Source organism: Oncorhynchus nerka, linkage group LG14, assembly GCF_034236695.1.
Source record: "Oncorhynchus nerka isolate Pitt River linkage group LG14, Oner_Uvic_2.0, whole genome shotgun sequence".
NCBI lineage: Eukaryota > Metazoa > Chordata > Actinopteri > Salmoniformes > Salmonidae > Oncorhynchus > Oncorhynchus nerka.
The window spans coordinates 50,890,138-50,912,543 of NC_088409.1; the positions used below are offsets into that span (position 1 = coordinate 50,890,138).

The 22,406-nt window shown below is 44.8% G+C and overlaps 1 pseudogene; it reads right to left on the minus strand.

Annotated features, from left to right (window-relative positions):
- The window catches only part of LOC115141402 (PC3-like endoprotease variant B), a 118,275-nt pseudogene that overhangs the window by 8,768 nt on the left and 87,101 nt on the right, over positions 1-22,406 (minus strand).

Consider the following 22,406-nt stretch of genomic DNA (forward strand, 5'->3'; position numbering starts at 1 on the left):
TAGCACAAGGTGCACCTGTGTAATGATTATGCTGTTTAATCAGCTTCTTGATATGCCACGCCTGTCAGGTGGATGGATTATCTTTGCAAAGAAGAAATACTCACTTACAGGGATGTAAACAAATTTGTGCGCAACATTTTAGAGAAATAAGGTTTTTGTGCATTTGTAAAAATTTGGGGATCTTTTATTTTGGCTCATGAAACATGGGATCAACACTTTACATGTTGTGTTTATATTTTTGTTCATTATATATAAACAAGCATTTCTTTACAGCATTTAGTTTGATGTCTTTACAGAATTCCTTTAATCTAATCTTAATAGACCTATCTTCACCGTAGCACTCTGTCAATGTGTGTAAAGATACACATGTATTGTCAGGTACTAGGCCCTAAGGCAACAATAAGTCAAACACTCACAGACAGTCCAACACATTATAGCCCAGTCAATTTGTGTGGCATTGACCACACTGGCCGTGTTTTTGTGTGTTGACGGTGTGTGTGTGTGTTTGTTGAGTGAGTATGCGAGGGGAACAGAGACCATTCCCAGCAGCCCCCAGCTGAGCGCAGCATTGATTTGTTGTTGGTAAACAAACAGTGTGATGCCACAGGTGGGTCGATAGCCGGCCGTCCATGGCTGAGAGGAGAGAGAGGAGACCATGCTCTAATGTAGAGCCGGATCGCTTTCTGACACCAATAGTCTCACAGGTGAAATGGAAACCCAAATTCCAATCAATTCAATTGAGTTTCAATTTTAATTAAATAAAATTCTATTCAATTCACTTTTATTTCCCTGACAGGGCACTTTATGTGTGACTTTATGCGAAAACATATTTATAACATCACAATCATAGATCGTATGGATATGGAACTATGATTGATGATTTATAGGTGATGATCAGTATATCTGATTGGTTTGTTTGTTTGGTCTGTCTGTGTCTAACAATAGATTTTTTGTTGGATTTGCTGTAAATGTCAAACGTCGTAATCCCCTGTTGTCTGTACAAATGTTATGGGACTAGTATTTGTATATTAAAAATATTAAAAAATATGTGAAATTGCACGTTACGTTGTATAATGTAAGAGAAAAAAAGGAAAGTGAGAGGCAATATAATTAACTAATACTTTGAGACAAAACAGAGTGAGAAACAGCTACATTATAAGAAACAAAGGCGCCACCTAGGTCCAGATTTCCGTCTTTCTTACACTCGCCTTTCCTACGCACTTCTCAGTAGTTGGTATTCAGACTTACGCATGAGGGTGCGTAATGGGCTTTGCAAGCGTGGTTCCCTTCCACGCTGAATAAATGTTATTGAACCGCTGGATTTTCTCGTGCTGCATAGCTATTTTTAGGTCTCTCCAGAGATGTTTTATCGGGTTCAAGTCCAGGCTCTGGCTGGGCCACTCAAGGACATTCAGAGACTTGTCCCGAAGCCACTCCTGCGTTGTCTTGGCTGTGTGCTTAGGGTCGTTGTCCTGTTGGAAGTTAAACCTCCACCCCAGTCCTGAGCAGGTTTTCATCAAGGATCTCTCAGTACATTGCTCCATTCATCTTTCCCTTGATCCTGACTAGTCTCCCAGTCCCTGCCGCTGAAAAACATACCCACAGCATGATGCTGCCATCTCCATGCTTCACCGTAGGGATGGTGCAAGTTTTCCTCCAGACGTGACGCTTGGCATTCAGGCCAAAGAGTTCAATCTTGATTTCATCAGGCCAATCTTATTTCTCATGGTCTGAGAGTCCTTTAGGTGCCTTTTGTCAAACTCCACATGGGCTGTCTTGTGCCTTTTACTGAGGAGTGGCTTCCGTCTGGCCACTCTACCACAAAAGCCTGATTGGTGGAATGCTGTAGAGATGGTTGTCCTTCTGGAAGGTTCTCCCATCTCCACAGAGGAACTCTGGAGCTCTGTAAGAGTGACCATTGGGTTCTTGGTCACCTCCCTAAGAGGCCCTTCTCCCCCGATTGCTCAGTTTGGCCGGGCGGCCAGCTCTAAGAGTCTTGGTGGTTCCAAACGTGTTCCTTTTAAGAACGATTGAGGCCTCTGTGTTCTTAGGGACCTTCAATGCTGCAGAAATGTTTTGGTACCCTTCCTCACATCTGTGCCTTGACACAATCCTGTCTCGGAGCTCTATGGACAATTCCTTCGACCTCATGGCTTGTTTTTTGCTCTGACATGCACTGTCAACTGTGGGACCTTATATAGGCAGGTGTGTGCCTTTCCAAATCATGTCCAATCAATTGAATTTACCACAAGTGGACTCCAATCAAGTTGTAGAAACATCTCAAGGATGTTCAATGGAAATAGGATGCACCTGAGCTCAATTTCGAGTCTCATAGCAAAGGGTCTGATTACTTATATGAATAAGGTATTTCAGTTTATTATTTTTAATAAATGTGCAAAAATATCTAAAACCCTGTTTTTGCTTTGTCATTATGGGGTATTGTTTGTAGATTGCCGAGGAAAACAATTAACTTGATCTCTTTTAAGAATAAGGCTGTAACGTAACAAAATGTGTATCTTAAGCCATCCCTTTAAATACGGTGTACCTTTTAGTTGGAGTTTTGTCGACAGACTTAATAGAATATATTCAGAATATGAGGCATCAATGAAGAAAGCCATCTAACTATATGCATATTTGGTTAGGAAAGTAGTTATGAATCATAAAAAAAACAGGTTTGTCGAGCCTTAATGCAGGAAAGAAAGAAATCAGTGGTTTGATGAATTCTGAATATTGCCACATTCCGTTCTTTAACCCAAGGTAATGTTGGAAGATTAGTGTACATAGAATTATAATAGGGAGAATAGTGTACAATAGTAGGCTATACCCTCGTCTATTGCCTGCAGTAACCATGGAACTGTGTGATGACACAGCCAAGCATTGACCATTGTGTCGGGTTCCAACTGTAATGGCTTGGTCTGTGCTTTGCTCCATAACGATTAGATTAAATTATTTTACATGTCTTTTTTTATATTATCAACTGCTACTAATGATCCTCAGCAACAACCACATGTCTGTGACAGCTTGTGCAGAGGAAGCAAATGCAGGTAAACTAAACAATGTCATTAAATGGAATGATAATGTAGGCTATACCAGCTAAAGAGAACTAACAGTAAATTGGCAGTTGAATATGTGTTCTTATTAGGCCTACTGAAGGTTGATACTGATAGTGGCTAATATTTAACATGATAACTGCATGTTGGCGCAGCATTTCATAAACTTTACTGTGGGGAAGTTGATATGTAGATATGCTTCCGTTTGCTGCAAATGACTGGTTTCACATTTATCTCCAGCGATTATAAGGTAAAATATATTTAAAACAAGTGTAATATATATTTACCTAGTTCTTATCAATAGCTCTTTTCAAATGGTAAATTACAGTGCATGGAGAATGATGATATTTCTATCGGAAAAAAATCAAGTAGATGCTCTTTCCACTTGGAACCGGTAGATTGGCTAGACCTTATTCACGGTCTCCTTGTGCGTAAAGGTGTTGGAATATTAGGGAACTAAGTCAAGGTCAGAATAGGCCTGTCTGTAGACACACCTCCGCCACACCTTCATTTATTCCATCTCCACCCAAAACGAATAGCAGGTGAATAGCACACTATTCTCATGCTTAAGTTCAAGGTCCGAATACGCATAGAGAGAAAAGTGCTGAAAACGGGTATTACATTCCATTTACCTGTACTTAACTCAGCCGGAGTGGGGGGAGATTACAAAGATGTAGAGAGGTATAGGGTACATAGAGACAAGGAGATTAGAGATGAAGCATCAGAGATCATAAGTGATAGATAGACCAAGAAGTAGTTGATTGCTGGAGATGAAGAGTAAGACAAGGTAGGAAAGACTAAAAAGACAAGAGAAGAAGAACCGCGTGTGAGTGAAAGACAATGTATGAAAAATGAGGAAGAGTAAGACAGAGAGAAGGAGAGAAATATACATATATACACAGAGAAAGTGTGTGATTGAGTAAAAGAGATAGAGGGAGAGAGAGAGAGCGAGAGAGGGAGGAGGGGGGTGCTTTGGAGGATGCCAGCAGAAGTCTTGCTGGGCTTACATATGTAAAGCAACGGGGGACCAGCAGTGTGTGAGACTGGAGGTTCTGGCTGAACCCGAGCTTCTCTCTGCTCCCTCTAATGCATAAATCATCCACAACAGGGCCACGGTGGCCGCTCAGCACGCTGGGAGCCCCCCCACACACACACACGCCACAAATGCATACACACAAATACACACGCAAGTGCGGGCACATATACACACACACTCAGTGGTACCCTGTGCCCACAGGGTGCCCTCAGCCCGACCATCTGCGATGCGGTGCCAGTGGCGATATTCACATGGAGGGCCGCTCCCCCAAAAAAGAAAAATAAATAATCACAAAGGGGCGGTTGGATCGCTTGATCTCCCCAAACTAATTATACATGCAAATGCATGCAAATGCATGCACCTTTAGAAATCCACCTTGGGCCAGAGTGAGTGTTTGTGTGCTTGTGAGAATGAATGTGTATTTGAATATATTTTGCAGTACATGTATCTACTTTATAACTGTTTGTATGCCATTTGTGTTTATGTAGGAATTATCTGGGTTCTTTTGGGGGCATAGAAGGAGGGAATTCAGATGTGCCACCAGAGATTGTATTAGTATTATTAGTATATACAGAGCCTTCGGAAAGTATTCAGACCCTTTGACTTTTTCCACATTTTGTTACGTTACAGCCTTATTATAAAACGGATGAAATGTATTGTTTTCCTCATCAATCTACACACAATACCTCATAATGACAAAGCGAAAACAGGTTTTTAGGCATTTTTGCATATTTATAAAAATAAAAATAAAAATATATTTGGATTGAAGTCCACCTGTGGTAAATTGCCTAGTTAAATTAAGGTTAAATAAAATAAAATAAAACAATTAAATTGATTGGACATGATTTGGAAAGGCACACACCTGTCTATATCAGTTGACAGTGCATGTCTGAGCAAAAACCAAGCCATGTGGTCGAAGGAATTGTCCGTAAAGCTCAGAGACAGGATTGTGTCGAGGCACAGATCTGGGGAAGGGTACCAAAACATTTCTGCAACATTTAAGAACCCAAAAAACACAGTGGCCTCCATCATTCTTAAATGAAAGAAGTTTGGAACCACCAAGACTCTTCCTAGAGCTGGCCGCCCGGCCATACTGAGCAATCAGGCGAGAAGGGCCTTGGTCAGAGAGGTGACCAAGAACCTGATGGTCACTCTGACAGAAGCCACTCTTCAGTAAAAGGCATATGACAGCCCACTTGGAGTTTGCCAAAAGGCACCTAAAGGGCTCTCAGACCATGAGATATTTTCTGGTCTGATGAAACCAAGATTGAACTCTTTGGCCTGAATACCAAGAATCACATCTGGAGTAAACCTGGCACCATCCCTATGGTGAAACATGGTGGTGGCAGCGTCATGTTGTGGGGATGTTTTTCAGCGGTAGGGACTAGGAGATGAAAACCTGCTCCAGAGTGCTCAGGACCTCAGGCTGAGGCAAAGGTTCACCTTCCAACAGGTCAACGACCTTAAGCAAACAGCCAAGACAACGCAGGAGTGGCTTCGGGACAAGTCTCTGAACGTCCTTGAGTGGCCCAGCCAGAGCCTGCACTTGAACCCAATAAAACATCTTTGGAGTAGAGGTCGACCGATTATGATTTTGCAAATAAATGATGAAACATGTTCAATTTGGTTTAAATAATGCAAAAACAAAGTGTTGGAGAAGAAAGTAAAAGTGCAATATGTGCCATGTAAAAAAGCTAACATTTAAGTTCCTTGCTCAGAACATGAGAACATATGAAAGCTGGTGGATCCTTTTAACACGAGTCTTCAATATTCCCAGGTAAGAAGTTTTAGGTTGTAGTTATTATAGGAATTATAGGACTATTTCTCTCTATACCATTTGTATTTCATTAACCTTTGACTATTGGATGTTCTTATAGGCACTTTAGTATTGCCAGTGTAACAGTGTAACTAGCTAGGCATTTCACATCGGTTATACCAGCCTAATCTCGGGAGTTGATAGGCTTGAAGTCATAAACAGCTCAATTGCTTGAAGCACACCGAAGAGCTGCTGGCAAACGCACGAAAGTGCTGTTTGAATGAATGCTTATAAGCCTGCTAGTGCCCACCACCGCTCAGTCAGACTGCTCTATCAAATATCAAATCATAGACTTAATTATAACATAATAACACGCAGAAATACGAGCCTTCGGTCATTAATATGGTAAAATCCAAAAACGATCATTTCGAAAACAAAAAGTGTATTCTTTCAGTGAAATACGTAACCGTTCCGTATTTTATCTAACGGGTGGCATCCATAAGTCTAAATATTCCTGTTACATTGCACAACCTTCAATATTATGTCATAATTACGTAAAATTCTGGAAAATTAGTTTGCAACGAGCCAGGCGGCCCAAACTGTTGCACATACCCTGACTCTGCGTGCAATGAACGCAAGAGGTGTGACACAATTTCCCTAGTTTAATATTGCCTGCTAACCTGGATTTCTTTTAACTATATATGCAGGGTTAAAAAAATATACTTCTGTGTATTGATTTTAAGAAAGGCATTGATGTTTATGGTTAGGTACATTCGTGCAACGATTGTGCTTTTTTCGAAAAGACGCCTTTGTTAAATCATCCCCCGTTTGGCCAAGTTGGCTGTCTTTGTTATGAAGAAATAGTCTTCACACAGTTCGCAACGAGCCAGGCGGCCCGAGCTGCTGCATATACCCTGACTCTGTTGCACAGAACCCAAGAGAAGTGACACAATTTCCCCAGTTAAAATAAATTAATGTTAGCAGGCAATATTAACTAAATATGCAGGTTTAAAAATATATACTTGTGTATTGATTTTAAGAAAGGTGTTGACGTTTATGGTTAGGTACACATTGGTGCAATGACAGTGCTTTTTTCGTGAATGCACTTGTTAAATCACCCGTTTGGCGAAGTAGTTTGTGATTCAATGATAAATTAACAGGCACCGCATTGATTATATGCAATGCAGGACAAGCTAGATAAACTAGTAATATCATCAACCATGTGTAGTTAACTAGTGATTATGTTAAGATTGATTGTTTTATAATAATATAATATAATATATATATATATATAATATATAAGATATGTTTAATGCTAGCTAGCACCTTACCGTGGCTCCTTACTGCACTCGTATAACAGGTAGGCAGCCTGCCACGCAGTCTCCTCGTGGAGTGCAATGTAATCGGCCATGATCGGTGCCCAAAAATGAAAACTTGAAATCGGCCCTAACTAATCGGCCATTCCGATTAACACTTGAAAACAGCTGTGCAGCAACGCTCCCCATCCAACCTGACAGAGCTTGAGAGGATCTGCAGAGAAGAATGGGAGAAACTCCCAAAATACAGGTGTGCCAAGCTTGTAGTGTCATACCCAACAAGACTCAATGCTGTAATCGCTGCAAAGGTGCTTCAACAAAGTACCGAGCAAAGTGTGTGAATATTTATGTGAATGTTATATTTCAGTTTACATTAAAAAACATTTTTTTATCAATAAATGTCTATAAACCTGTTTTGCTTTGTCATTATGGGGATTTGTGTGTAGATTGATGAGGGAAATCAATATTAGAATAAGGCTGTAACATAACAAAATGTGTAAAAATTCCAGGGGTCTTCACACTTTCTGAAGGCACTGTACATCATCTGTCAGCCATGACAGCCACACTGTTGTAGGCTAAATACACTTATTGTATTACTCTAGCAGTTAGTTCTCTATCCCAGCTCTATTCAGTCGACTGGGAATAGGGACCTCTCCTCGAAAAACTCTGAAGCCGAGCCATAGTGCTATGATGCCATGCTACCATGCCATCCGTGTGGGCACCAGGGGCTGTGGTGTGCTGAGTGGGCAGAGAGGGGGCAGTTGTGAACCAGAGGAGGTTGAGCAGGGGTGTGTGTGTGTTTGTCGGTCTGTGTGTGTATATGTGTTCGATATCAATGTGCCAGTGTGTGTGTGTGTGTGCATGGGTACTAGTCTTTATTGTTGTAGAAACCAACACTAAACAAAGCAATTGGGTCTAAATTGTCATACTGTACTTTTCATTTCCTATGTGACGTTACCTCAGTTTCACACTGCAGAAGGGCAACGGTGTTCTACTGAGCAGGGATATATTCATGTACACTAATGTTCCCACTCCAGTGTAAACAAACCAGCCAGCTTCCTCTGCCTCCTCTGGGCTATTACAGAGGCGAGTTAGAGACAGGTTGTGCAGGTTGAGAGAAAGGAGGAAGAGAGAGAGAGAGAGAGAGAGAGGGTGAGAGAGAGAGGGTGAGAGAGAGAGAGAGAGAGAGAGAGAGAGGGTGAGAGAGAGAGAGAGAGAGAGAGAGAGAGAGAGAGAGAGAGAGAGAGTGTAGAGTATATAGAGAGTGGAGACAGAAAAAGAGAGCTCAAAGAGAGAGAATGTGCTGAAACGATGAGAAAAAAAGGGAGGGAGAGAGTGAGGAGAGAGAGAGTGTGAGCTCATAGAGAAAGAGAGAGTCTACCATGTCTTACAGCGTTTACTGCCCTGCGGTGATATCCTTCAGCGTGCTGGAAGGTCACGGCGCGGAGCTTTCCTTTTTCTCTTTCAATTCCATCTAGCTCTTTCACCACCATGTTCTTTGACAATTGTCATCATGACAAATCAATAAAGACTATCTCCAGTCCTGCCAGAAACACCCCTCCAGCCTCCTCCACACCCTCCACTGTCCTTGAGTAAAACACTGATACAGGAGATAGCTGTGTTAAATCCTCACCTAGTCTGTGTCTTAAGGCATCCCTCTCTCTGTGGCCAAGTGTCTAATGCAAAGTGTGCGTTGTATTCATATTTGTGTTCATGTTTACTGTAAATGTGTGTGTGTGTGTTGTTTGTGTGCTAAGTTACAGTACGTTTTTGCGTGTTGAGGGTGTGTGTGTATGTGTGTATGCATACAAACATTATGTGTTGTCTGTCAGCTGATTTACAGTAAGCTGCTGTAAATTAAGGGCAAGAGTTGTGTTGTGTGCTGTGTTTGCTGATTAGCAGTATGTTAATAAATCCTCTTTGGGCTAAGGGGAAGTAGTTTCACGTTCGGATGAAAAGTGTGCCCAGAGTAAACTGACTGCTACTCAGGCCAAGAAGCTAAGATATGCATATTATTAGTATATTTGGATAAAAAACACTCTGAAGTTTCTAAAACTGTTTGAATGATGTCTGTGAGGATAAGAATCCAACCAGGAAGTGAGAAATCTGAGGTTTGTAGTTTTTCAAGTGATTGCCTATCCAATATAGTAGTGTAAATGTGGTCAGATTGCACTTCCTAAGGCTTCCACTAGATGTCAACAGTCTTTAGAACATGTTTCAGGCTTCTACTGTGAAAGGGGAGCGAATAAGAGCTGTTTCAACCAGGGGTCTGGCTGAAAGCTTTGAGTTGTTGATCGCGTGCGGCCGTGAGCACTAGCTCCGTTCCCTTTCATTTCTAAAGACAAAGGAATTGTCCGGTTGAAACATGATTGAAGATTTATGATAAAAACATCCTAAAGATTGATTATATACATCGTTTGACATGTTTCTACAAACTTCAATGCAAATTTTGACTTTTCGTCTGTGCTCGCGCCTTGTGCATTTGGATTGGTGAACTAAACGCGCAAACAAAAAGGATGTATTTGGACATAAAGATGAACTTAATCGAACAAAACAAACATTTATTGTGGAACTGGGATTCCTGGGAGTGCATTCCGATGAAGATCATCAAAGGTAAGTGAATATTTATAACGCTATTTCTGACTTTTACTGACTCCACAACATGGCTTGTTTTGGTGGCTCGGCGCTGTACTCAGATTATTGCATGGTGTGCATGGTGTGCTTTTGCTATAAAGCTTTTTTTTAAAATCTGACACAGCGGTTGCATTAAGGAGAAGTTTATCTTTAATCCTATGCATAACACTTCCATCTTTCATCAAAGTTTATGATGAGTATTTCTGTAAATTGATGTGGCTCTCTGCAAATTCCCCTGGATGTTTTCGAGGCAAAACATTACTGAACATAACGCGCCAATATAAACTGACATTTTTGGATATAAATATTAACTTTACCGAACAAAACATACATGTATTGTGTAACATGATGTCACGTCAGGGTGTGACAAGGGTGGTGTGTTTAGTTTTTGTATTGTCTAGGGGTTTATTTGTTTATGGTTGCCTAGATTGGTTCTCAATTAGAGGCAGCTGTTTATCGTTGTCTCTGATTGGGAACCATATTTAGGTAGCCATATTCCTTGGTTTATCTGTGGGTTATGGTCTATGTATAGTTGCCTGTGTCAGCACTATTGTTTATAGCTTCATGTTCGTTTTATTGTTTTGTTAGTTTGTTTAAGTATTCTTCGTTTAATAAAGAGGAATGTATTCTCATCACGCTGCGCCTTGGTCTTCTCGTTACGACGAACGTGACACATGAAGTCCTATGAGTGCCATCTGATGAAGATCATCAAAGGTTGGCTGGAAAATAGCTGTATGTTTTTTGTGACTACCTAACATAATTGCATGGTGTGCTTTCGCTGTAAAGCCTTTTTGGAAATCTGACATGATGGCTAGATTAACAAGAAGTACACCTTTAATTTGGTGTTTTGCACATGTGAATGTATGAAAGTTTAATATTTATAGTAATTTATTTTGAATTTCGCACTCTGCCATTTCAGCTGATGTTGTCGAGGCGGAACCCGAGCATCGTCAACTCCCAGTGTTAATGCGTGTTGAGCACTGTGACTCTAGCCTGTGTGTCGCTCTGCTGTCTTCTCTGTGTCTCCACAGCGTTGGGCCTGAGTAATTGGTCACAAAGGGGACAGTAAATCTGCAGGAGGACGTGAGTGTGTATGTATGTCTGTCTGTGTGTGTGTGTGTATGTGTGTGTGTGTGTGTGTGTCTGTCTGTCTGTCTGTCTGTCTGTCTGTGTGTAGGGAGGGGGAGGTCCCTTTCCTCTTGCCAGCTTTAAAAAAATTATATATAAACCTCCAACTGTTTACAAGGCCTGATTCCCATTTGACCTACACATGCACACACACACACACACACACACACACACACACACACACACACACACACACACACACACACACACACACACACACAAACATGGGACATTGGCGTGAACTGAGGTTAGTCTCAAAAGTGTTCATTTAACTAGATTAAAATTATTTATATGAACACTGTCGAAGTGATGAATGTAACCCTTTCTGAGTTAAATGTCACGTTCTTTCAAAATCGAACCCAGAAGCAGACCAGGACAAGGAGAGTAGGAAGAAGTTGAGTATTTATTTACAAGTGAATGTGAATGGGTAGATATATCCAGGTGGCGTAGCGGGCAGCGGTGGTGAGTTGATGGGAGTAAAATAGGTGGATCCAATGGGGTAGCGGAATCCTCCTCCGACCAGGCGGGAATGGGGTAAATGATCCGGGTGAGTAACTGAAGACAGAACAAACGGAGGTAAGTTTAAGGCAAGCAATACGTAAATAAACAAAAAAACAAATTCTATCCAACTTGAGGCTGATACTATGGCACAACATACTGTTCATGGCTAACGATCCGGCAGGGAATGGATGTCAGGTCAGAGCCTTTGAAGGAAACACACTCCAGGACAGAAACACAGGCAAACACAGACTCAGGAAGCGGGATTCGTGACATTAAATGTACACTCGTGAATTTGCTGTGTGAGGTGAATTTAAAGTTCTCTGTGGGTGTAAACATGGTAAAGGACTGCAGCTAACCTTGAGTGTCCAGACGCCGTGAGGATGTTCCCCACAGGACTGAACACTCATCAGGGTACAGTTCCTCAGGCCAGCAGCCGAAGGCTATGGAGAGGTCACCACGACACACACTGCTGAGACTCACCTTCACCTGGCGTGTGTACTTGAGTATGAGAGCGAGGGAGAGTATGTGATAGAAAGAGAAAGGGACAATTGTGTGTGTGTATGTTTGAGAGAGAAGGATACAGACAGAGAGAGAGGTAGGGGTGTATTAGTATTAGATGAATGACTTAAATAAACAGATGAAGTGTACACCCACCCGCCCCCGTTCATCTCACACAGCACATCTGGTGTGACAATGGCACATTGCAGAGTGAGCTGCTGCCGAGCTTTAAAAGACTGACAGCCTGCTCCTGTTTACAGCACATTCCCATGGCAACACATCCATCAATCACACTTGCAGCGATGCCCTGACCAACGCTTTCTGAAAGGAGAAAGCAGCCAAAAAACAAAACCTTTTCAATTTACATACTGACACAAACGCATGCAAGCAAGCGTGCGCGTACACACACACACACACACACACACACACAAACACACACACACACACACACACACACACACAGTTAGGGGAAGTGGTGTCTTGGTAATAACATTTGAACCTGTCTTTCTGACCTGTACATGCTCCAGCGTCTTGACCTCAGTGTCCGTCCCCAAGCAGCCTGCTGATTGGATGTTCACACTGACCACTCCCTCGGAGGGCAGGATCCTCAGAGAAACAGTCACCATCACAACCATCCACACAGCTGTCAATCAAATGTCAACAACACACAAACCTGCTGCCAGATACCTCACCTGGCTGTTTTTAATCGTTTTGTTTTCTTTACTATTTCTTTACTTTTAATTTGTGTTTTCCCAAAGTACAGAAAACATCATAAAGTATAGACATCTTGTCCCATATATAAATTCTTAGCCTTCCTGCCCCTCCTCTGCACCAATATGTTTTTAAATTGATGCTATCGAATTGTGACAGCACCTGATGGGGTCAAGAGGGACTTCCTGTGTGCACTTCCTGTGAGGGGCAACAGCCTGGAACTGTAAGGCCTGCTGCACCATCAACCCTGCATCCAGAACCCCAAACCCATACCTGAGACAAGGACCATCTGTATCATCTGGTATATCACTTATATATTGCTTTTGTGTGTCCATGTGTACAGACACCACTCAGTCTTTGTCAGAGTAGATTTTATTCTAATGTGCTTTAATTGATGCAGCGTTGTGTGAGGTGTGTGAATGTGCATGTTAAGGTGACTGTGAAAGCTTTTTTAGAAGGTGTGTGTGTGTCCTAAGTGCATAAGGAAATGCTCGTGGGTGTGGGTGCACCTGCTCTAATGGTTCCATACGAGGAGGCAACAAGTCATTTTCAGGAGGATGATGTTGTCCTCTGACACAATCCCTTCCTATTCTGTCCGGGGAGAGAGAGGGCTGCTGTTGGCGCTCCTGTAATTGTGCTCGACGATTGATTCTGAACGATGTGCCGTTCATGGACTGTAATCAAGCCCCATTATTCACTCTTTACTGGCACGATCAGGCGGTCGCTACACAATGGCTTTCCCTTAAACAGCTCTGCCTTATTCCCACCCACCTCTATCTCTCTGTGTCTCTCTCTCTCCTCTATTCCTCTTTACCTCTGTCCTCCGCCCATCTATCACTCTTTCCTATGCCCCTCTATCCTCCCAGACTGCCTTCACACCAAACCCTCCGCCTCTGTCTCTCCTCCATCCATCTTTCCCTCTCTTGCTTCTCCACCCCTCTTTCCCTCTATCCTCCAACTCTCCATCCCTCTCTCCCAGAGACGAAGGCTGTAATAATCACGGTTGTTAGGCCGAATGCTGCCGTAACGCTCCCACAACATTCCCAGTGGTAACCTCAGAGGGTGACAAAGAGCTCGTAGTGTAATTAACATCGCTCCATCATTAATCTGCAATAAGTGAAAGTCATTAGTTTGGATGACGGGCCTCTCTCTCTCTCTACCCCTCTCTCTCTCTACCTCGCTCTCTCTACCCCTCTCTCTCTACCTCTCTCTCTCTCTCTCTCTCTCTACCTCTCTCTCTCTCTCTCTACCTCTCTCTCTCTCTCTACCTCTCTCTCTCTCTCTCTCTACCTCTCTCTCTCTCTCTACCTCTCTCTCTACCTCTCTCTCTCTCTCTACCTCTCTCTCTCTCTACCTCTACCCCTCTCTACCGCTCTACCTCTCTCTCTCTACCTCTCTCTCTCTCTCTCTCTACCTCCCTCTCTCCACCACCATTTCCGTCACTGCAAGAGACAAGAGAGAATGAGGACTGGCAGGGGGGTCCGGAGGACTTACTGACTTTTAATATGCGTAGGTGGTGGGCAAGGCGCTGTACACCCTCAGCGTCAACGTTAGACACATCATGAGCTTAGTGGAAGTGAAGGGGCATCAGTGGCAGGGGGAAGAGGGGTCTGAGAGCATGGCAGGGCAGGGCACAGGTGAATGGTGCTCTATAAGCTCCCAGTGCCAAAAATGTTAGAGGACCTCTCTCTCTCTATGAGGAGGTCTCATTAGTGAGACAAAAGGCAAAGTCACCTTCTATTGATCATTTACATTTTCCTAGATATGTCTCCTTGTATAAAGGGATGTGCGCTCCGTCAGTTCATTGAGTGATAGGCCCAGTGACTGACATCCTTTTGCTGCCCAATCTCCCCGCTCTTGCACTCTCTCAATTCAATAAATGCTTTATTGGCATGAATTGATGGTTGCTACGGTTGCCAAAGCAATAGATATTAAGTATTTAATAAATTAATAATCTTTCTCTCTCTCTACCCCCACATCTCTCTCAGCTCTGTCTATCTATCTGAGGGGGGACCACAGAACCCCGTCTGTGTCCCCAAAAAGCAACAACCGGCTCAATGGACAGAATCTAATCCCACACTATCACCGCCACTGAATCACCTGCCACAACTCATCATGCTACTGTTATAATGTGTACGCTAAGAATCAGGAAGCAAGTACAGTGAGTGAATTCAATAAATAACAGGACATAGAATAAAACAAGAAACACGAGCAGCATATAGACATGAAACAGAGTCAATAACGCCTGATGAAAGAACCAAAGGGAGTGACAGTTATAGGGGAGGTAATCAGGAAGGTGATGGAGTCCAGGTGAGTCTCATGAAGCGCAGGCGCGCGTAACAATGGTGGCAGGTGTGGGTAATAATTAATAAACTGCCAATGTCGAGTGCCGGAGAGGGGGAGTAGACGTGATAGTACCCCCTCCCTGACGCCCGGCTCCAGCCGCAGGACGCTGACCGGAGGGACTGTCCCGATGACCAGGAGCGAGCCGGTCGTTTCTACTGAGGCATGGGAGCCTGACGAGCCAGAAGAGGAATGGGAGCCTGACGAGCCGGCAAAGGCATGGGAGCCTGACGAGCCGGCAGAGGCATGGGGGCCTGACGAGCCGGCAGAGGCATGGGGGCCTGACGAGCCGGCAGAGGCATGGGAGCCTGACGAGCCGGCAGAGGCATGGGCGCCTGAAGAGCCGGCAGAGGCATGGGAGCCTGACGAGCCGGCAGAGCATGCGGAGCCTGACGAGCCAGTTGAGGTATGGAAGCCTGACGAGCCGGCAGAGCATGCGGAGCCTGACGAGCCGGCTGAGGTATGGAAGCCTGACGAGCCAGCTGAGGTATGGAAGCCTGACGAGCCAGCTGAGGTATGGAAGCCTGACGAGCCAGCTGAGGTATGGAAGCCTGACGAGCCAGCTGAGGTATGGAAGCCTGACGAGCCAGCTGAGGCATCCCCGGTTACTTCGGCAGCGGCACTTGGACCCGACGTCAACAGTAAAAAAAGAAAAAATCCCTGTTGGTTCCCTTTGGTGAGGCTTTATTTTATAACGTGTACGCTAAGAATCAGGAAGCAAGTACAGTGAGTGAATTCAATAAATAACAGGACATAGAACAAAACAAGAAACACGAGCAGCGTATAGACATGAAACAGAGTCAATAACGCCTGATGAAAGAACCAAAGGGAGTAACAGTTATAGGGGAGGTAATCAGGAAGGTGATGGAGTCCAGGTGAGTCTCATGAAGCGCAGGCGCGCGTAACAATTGTGGCAGGTGTGGGTAATAATTAATAAACTGCCAATGTCGAGTGCCGGAGAGGGGGAGTAGACGTGATAGTACCCCCTCCCTCACGCCCGGCTCCAGCCGCAGGACGCTGACCGGAGGGACTGTCCCGATGACCAGGAGCGAGCCGGTCGTTTCTACTGAGGCATGGGAGCCTGACGAGCCAGAAGGGGAATGGGAGCCTGACGAGCCGGCAAAGGCATGGGAGCCTGACGAGCCGGCAAAGGCATGGGAGCCTGACGAGCCGGCAGAGGCATGGGGGCCTGACGAGCCGGCAGAGGCATGGGAGCCTGACGAGCCGGCAGAGGCATGGGCGCCTGAAGAGCCGGCAGAGGCATGGGAGCCTGACGAGCCGGCAGAGCATGCGGAGCCTGACGAGCCGGCTGAGGTATGGAAGCCTGACGAGCCGGCTGAGGTATGGAAGCCTGACGAGCCGGCAGAGCATGCGGAGCCTGACGAGCCGGCTGAGGTATGGAAGCCTGACGAGCCAGCTAAGGTATGGAAGCCTGACGAGCCAGCTGAGGTATGGAAGCCTGACGAGCCAGCTGAGGTATGGAAGCCTGACGAGCCAGCTGAGGCATGGGAGCCTGACGAGCCAGCTGAGGTATGGAAGCCTGACGAGCCAGCTGAGGTATGGAAGCCTGACGAGCCAGCTGAGGTATGGAAGCCTGACGAGCCAGCTGAGGTATGGAAGCCTGACGAGCCAGCTGAGGCATGGGAGCCTGACGAGCCAGCTGAGGCATGGGAGCCTGACGAGCCAGCTGAGGCATGGGAGCCTGACGAGCCAGCTGAGGCATGGGAGCCTGACGAGCCAGCTGAGGTATGGAAGCCTGACGAGCCAGCTGAGGCATGGGAGCCTGACGAGCCAGCTGAGGCATGGGAGCCTGACGAGCCAGCTGAGGCATGGGAGCCTGACGAGCCAGCTGAGGCATCCCCGGTTACTTCGGCAGCGGCACTTGGACCCGACATCAACAGTAAAAAAAGAAAAAATCCCTGTTGGTTCCCTTTGGTGAGGCTTTATTTTATAACGTGTACGCTAAGAATCAGGAAGCAAGTACAGTGAGTGAATTCAAATAAATAACAGGACATAGAACAAAACAAGAAACATGAGCAGCGTACAGACATGAAACAGAGTCAATAACGCCTGATGAAAGAACCAAAGGGAGTGACAGTTATAGGGGAGGTAATCAGGAAGGTGATGGAGTCCAGGTGAGTCTCATGAAGCGCAGGTGTGCGTAACGATGGTGGCAGGTGTGTGTAATAATGAATAAACTGGCGACGTCGAGCGCCAGAGAGTGGGAGCGACTGTAGTCGTCTGGGACAAGATCATTTGGGTTCATTTCAATACTGTGGGCAATATTTACACAATAGTACTTTTAAACAGTTAAACTTAAACTAGCAGGTTTAATCTTTGATGTATGACAAGTCAAATTCAGGATAAAAAAAATAAATTTGATGGCAAAGACCCATTGTGCTATTGTAGGCCTGTCTTCCATCCATCGTGTCCTAACACCACAGTGTGTCACTGTGTGAGCCGTGCTTCTGCTCCCCCTCATAAAACAGAAAGTGTTAGCGACCGGGGCCTGTCACCTTTCTCCTGTTTAGTGATTAAATATACCTTCCTCCCCATTGCCCTGAACAGGGCGCTGTGCAGCTATTAAATCCCAAGCTTCAATAGATCGATCAGGGTTGGCCCCAACTCCACAACCATAAAACTGTTCAGACATATATCTGATAGAAAAAGCAGTAGGAAACAGGTTTACCCACTATAGGACATGATGAAACTGACATAGTTTATGTCCTGCCACGCCAATAAAATGCTACAGCTGAACTGAGCTGAGTCTATTTCCAGTGAAACTCCCCACTCTGCCATCAGATGAGATCCCTCGGCTAACAGGGGGGATATAATACACTGCATCGGAAGAATCACCTGACTATAACATAAAACCTGAGTAAAATGTGTTTTTCCTACCATACATTTTCACTTATGCCAAATTTTATATACATGTATTTTCACCTTTCTTGAAATAAATTATTAATCAGAAAGCAAAACAAACAAACATTATTCCTATTGTATAACCATTTGCATTTCTTTCACAAGTCTTAAACGAAAGGGTATGAATGAAAAAGAAAATCCCAAGAGCTAATATTAAAACTAAACTTACAAAGTGCAAAATGTATCTAAAAATCAACAGATATACCATATGCAGGCAAACTAGATATCCCCAGCCTCCAATAACAAAACAGTCATGTGACCCTGTGATTCTGCCTGCGCTGTATGGTCCCATACGCTCTATTCAACCCCTCTGGTTCCCCAGTCTGAGTCAAGCTGACGAATGAGTGACAGGCCATCTTCTGTCCACCCAGCACGGGGCATGTTAAAACCCTGACCCCCTTCCAGACCAATCTGCAGCCTCAGATTCTCTGCATCTCCTTTCACTCCCCAGTGGCAAGTTCTGCCCTCTCACAACTCTCCTGTTCTTTTTTTTATCTATTAGGACTCAGGCCTCTCCCCTCACAGTCTCTCCATGGCCCCTCTTTGTAACTGTCGAGGAACCCTTTCATTTTTTGTTCCCCAGACAGTCCTACCCAGGACAGGACCATTCTCTGTTGACATTCACACCATCTGGTTGTGGTGGGGGGAGGTGATTCCACACGCAGAATGTGAACTCGTCACGCACTTTTGAGGTCCGACCCTCACTTCCTTTCTGCAGTCGGTGTCTAAGAAACATGGATTTGTAAGCCTAATATAACTCCATATATCACAACATTGTAAAAACACAGAACTAATGACTGGTAAGGGATACAGTCCTCTTGGTCCCCCCCCCCCCTCTCTCTCTCTGCAGTGGTACGCACTGCTAAGTCCTCAATAGAAGTGTCACTAAAGAATCACTCAAGCTGGACTAAGCAGCTGCCTTTGAGTTAGGTCATTTTCCCAGGAGCGCGGGAGAGTGGGGCATTGGCAGGACCTCAGAAAAAGGACACCATCTGTTCTCCCAGTGAAAAGGTTGGTGACACCTTCTGTGGTACCAACAACCCCTAATTAAGTGGCCAGGAATGTGCCAGCGGCAGACCATGTGATTGGTGGGTTCGGCCCCTGCTTATCGCCGCAGTGACACGGCGAGCCGCCACTCCACACCCTCCTCTCACCCCCTCTCCTCCACACATCTGTCTATGTATGGCAGGTAACAATGACAAAACACCGGCAGTATTATAGGCTTGATCCGACTGCTGCACAGACTCTTTCTGTGGTTTTACAAGCTATTAGCCTAGATTATTATGTTTTTTTTATCCGTATGTATCATGATTCACAGCAGTATGTGTTTAATGCAGGATTGGAGGTCCTGACAAATCCCACAGTGATCAAACATCTCCCCGAGCTGTACAACACACATACATTGATTTGATTAACTTTGGACTTAAACGAAATAACAAATGGACAAATGGAAATTCCACCGATTTTCATCTCACTTACAGCCAAATACCTCTCTCCAGAAATGTTACTAATTAGGCTTATTAAGTAATTAAGACAAGAGGTCTTAATTAAATCGGTGCCACTGGGACCTACACAGCGCAAGGCCTTGCCATAAAACACTTTCCTCCTTTGTTGGTTTTAAATGTTAATTGTAAGACACACAATACAATTTATTGGACTGAAATATTGATGGTTTTCACAGCATTTGACACTCCTTTTAGGTTTCCTTTAAATGGCTTTTGGAGATGTATTAGACAAGTGTCCATCTGACAGTAAATTGCAGAGGCAACAATAAGTAGTGTTAAAACCATTCTCCTGAAATGTCAAGTGAATTACCTTGCAAAGAGTTAAAAGTTTAATGAAATATCTGGCAGGAGAAAATTATGGGTTTGGCACAGGCCCTGGTACAGTCTCTTCAGAGAGAGAGAGAGAGAGAAAGAGAGGGCAGCAAAATGACCGTCCATCACTGGGCCTATCACTCAAAGAAACAACAGTGTAAACATCCCTTTACACAAGGAGACTTATCTAGGAACATTTTAAGGATCAATAGCAGGTGACCTCATTATTAGCGTTCAACATATTTTGATTTGTCGCCTGAGTGTTAATTCAAACACAAATTCAAAGTGGGTTTGAAGATGAAATTCTGGGGGGACACTTTTGTTGGATGCACACCAAGCCCCGGTCCCTCGGAAGGCTGGGGCCCTCGTGAGTGAGAATAGTGCCAAAAACTTGGCAGAAGATACCGTTCAAGGTCCCAAGAGTTTTTTGTTTGTTTTTGTTGCTGAGCAAAGTAACTAGTCCTTGATACCATAGATTAGAACACATCTGTCATCTATAGTGTAGTACATGAGCATCAAACATAGTTGAATCTCTCCTTTTTAGTTTATTAAAGTGTCTGATACCCACAGTCATTGGTCTGATATGGACTTTTTTTTGTTGCCATGGGGCATTTGGGGTTCATTAGTCCATATAGAGATTCATATACTCTTGTTAGCAACTCTCTCCATCAGGCACTTTTAGGGACTTGAAACACTCGGGACAAAGTTATTGGGTGAATTTTGCTCCCTTGGTTATTACTGGTGCAACTCTAGGGCAGCCATATATCCTCAGATTCTGTGTCGACTAATTGTGTGGTATCGCAAATTAACTCTGGATTGGGGAAAAAAACTGGCAACCTTATTTTGAAATTTCTTGTATTTTTCTCTCCCTCTAGCAAAACATAAAAATGGCTACTTAGCATGAATTATACATTAGTGGGGGTGGAGAGCACGGGGTTCCTCTCGCCCGCAGCGCTGTGGGGGTGGGGTGGGGGTGTAGACGCTGTCCGCACGCCTGCTGCACACCCCCGCCGAGAGAAAGCCCCCCTCCCGCAGGAAGTGCAGCGCTCCACTTCCCCTGTCCCTCTGGGCACAGCTGTGTGTCACACACAAATCAAAATCAAATCAAAGTTTATTGGTCGTGTAAACAGTTTAGCAGATGTTATAGCGGGTGCAGCAAAATACTTATGTTGCTAGCTTTTAACAATGCAGTAAAATGTCAAACAAGTACACAAATAATAAAACAATTTAACGTTTTAAATAAAATGTCAAAATCAAGAAATGTAGGAACGCATCCAATCAACAACAGAAGTAGCACTGTAACAGTAATCCAAATGCAATCTATACATATATACACACGATATTTACACAATATATACTAAGAATGATATGTACAGCAGTAGATATATTAGAGTTAGCTTTGTCTATAGTGAGCTATAGTATATAAATAAATAAATATGCAATGTGTATAAACAGTGTAACTAAAACGCTATATGTATGGTAGTAGAAATATTAGAACGAGATAAATCGAGATTACAGTATTTAAATACAAACAGTATGTACAGCAGTAGCTACATACGATGTGTAAACATGATTAAAGTGACCAGTGTTCAATGACTCTATGTACATAGGGCAGCAGCCTCTAGGGTGCAGGGTTGTGTACCGGGTGGTAGCCGGCTAGCAACAGGGTCTAAGGTGCAGGGTTGTGTACCGGGTGGTAGCCGGCTAGCAACAGTGTCTAAGGTGCAGGGTTGTGTACCGGATGGTAGCCGGCTAACAACAGTGTCTATGGTGCAGGGCAGGGTACCGGGTGGTAGCTGGCTAGCAACAGTGTCTAAGGTGCAGGGTTGTGTACCGGATGGTAGCCAGGTAGCAACAGTGTCTAAGGTGCAGGGCAGGGTACCGGATGGTAGCCGGCTAGCAACAGTGTCTAAGGTGCAGGGCAGGGTACCGGATGGTAGCCGGCTAGCAACAGTGTCTAAGGTGCAGGGCAGGGTACCGGATGGTAGCCGGCTAGCAACAGTGTCTAAGGTGCAGGGCAGGGTACCGGGTGGTAGCTGGCTAGCAACAGTGTCTAAGGTGCAGGGCAGGGTACCGGGTGGTAGCCGGCTAGCAACAGTGTCTAAGGTGCAGGGCAGGGTACCGGATGGTAGCCGGCTAGCAACAGTGTCTAAGGTGCAGGGCAGGGTACCGGGTGGTAGCCGGCTAGCAACAGGGTCTAAGGTGCAGGGCAGGGTACCGGGTGGTAGCTGGCTAGCAACAGTGTCTAAGGTGCAGGGTTGTGTATCGGATGGTAGCCGGCTAGCAACAGTGTCTAAGGTGCAGGGCAGGGTACCGGGTGGTAGCCGGCTAGCAACAGTGTCTAAGGTGCAGGGCAGGATACCGGGTGGTAACCGGCTAGCAACAGGGTCTAAGGTGCAGGGCAGGGTACTGGGTGGGGCCGGCTAGTGATGGCTGTTAAACAGTCTGGAGAAGCTGTTTTTTTTATTTATTTCGGTCCCAGATTTGATGCACCTGTACTGTCTCCAACTGCTAGATGGTAGCAGGGTAAGCAGGCCGTGGATCGAGTGGCTGAGAGCCTTGATTATTTCTTTGGCCTGTGACACCGGGTGCTGTAGATGACCTGGAGGGCAGGCAGTGTGCCCCCAAGGATGCATTAGGCTGACTGCACCCCCCTCTGGAGAGCTCTGTGGTTGCGGGCGATGCAGTTGCCGT